This window comes from Cavia porcellus, unplaced genomic scaffold (genome assembly GCF_034190915.1).
Source record: "Cavia porcellus strain 051 isolate PalLab524CR breed Dunkin Hartley unplaced genomic scaffold, mCavPor4.1 scaffold_19, whole genome shotgun sequence".
NCBI lineage: Eukaryota > Metazoa > Chordata > Mammalia > Rodentia > Caviidae > Cavia > Cavia porcellus.
Window position 1 is genome coordinate 41,022,019 of NW_026947502.1, and position 942 is coordinate 41,022,960.

General features: G+C 50.2%; 1 pseudogene; it reads right to left on the reverse strand.

The window, feature by feature from the left end:
• Positions 1-716, reverse strand: LOC100717480 (methylglutaconyl-CoA hydratase, mitochondrial-like; annotated as a pseudogene).
• Positions 717-942: the final 226 nt, after the last annotated feature.

The following is a 942-nucleotide window of genomic DNA, read 5'->3' on the forward strand; positions in this document are numbered from 1 at the left end:
TTACAGAAAAGAATCAGAATCCCAAGATAACCAATTGAATATGCCTGTAAAAGTAACAGAATTTGAAGAAAATTCTTCTACGGCTAATCCTGTCACCAAGTCAGCCTCCATCCCTTGATTAAGTGCTAGTTTTGTCACTCTCACTGCAACAGGTCCCTGAAGTAGAAACTCTCCGGTCCAGGGCCCTTCTGTAGGTGGCATCACCCTTCTGGTTCTGCCCTTGCATGAGGCTGGCCAGGCCCACAGCTTTGGCTTCTTGGCCATCAAACACTCATGCCGAGGAAATAAGCTCCTTGGTCAGGGACGTTCCAATGGCACGCAGTAATTGCTGCATCCCTCCACCAGCAATAATCGCCAACTTTGTTTCCAACCAGGCCCTGTTTTGCGGAGGAAGTGGCTGTTCCTACGTCACATGAGAAAGCCAGTCCAGGACCCCACCTAAAATGAGTCCATCTATGGCTGCAACTGTGAGCACAGGCAGCTTACCTATGTCATTATCCTCTGCTCTGATTCTGGTGACTCTGGAGACAACAGGACCAACTTCACTGGGATGCATTTCTGCTCTTTCCTCAAGGTCAGCACCAGTACAGAATATCCCTGGGACTTCGCTCCCTATTATTATGGCCTGAATTTTCTTTGAAGAGTTTAAAGCATCCACAGTTTTTGATAACATTTTTATAAGATTTTAGCTGAGTGAATTCTTGCCTTAAGCTCTGTTTATTCCAAGCATCACAATTCTCCTCCAGCTGACACACCTACAGCTCTTCACCTCTGAGAGGTAGCTCCTCTTAAGGGCAGGGCCCTGGCCTCGGGCACCCAGGCTGGGGCCCACACTGCCGGGTACACCTGCTGCCCAACCCACGAGCCAGACAGCCTCAGCCAGGCCAAGATGTGCACCCAGCAAGCATGGCAGGCCTGCACGGTGCCCAGAGCACCCTGGAT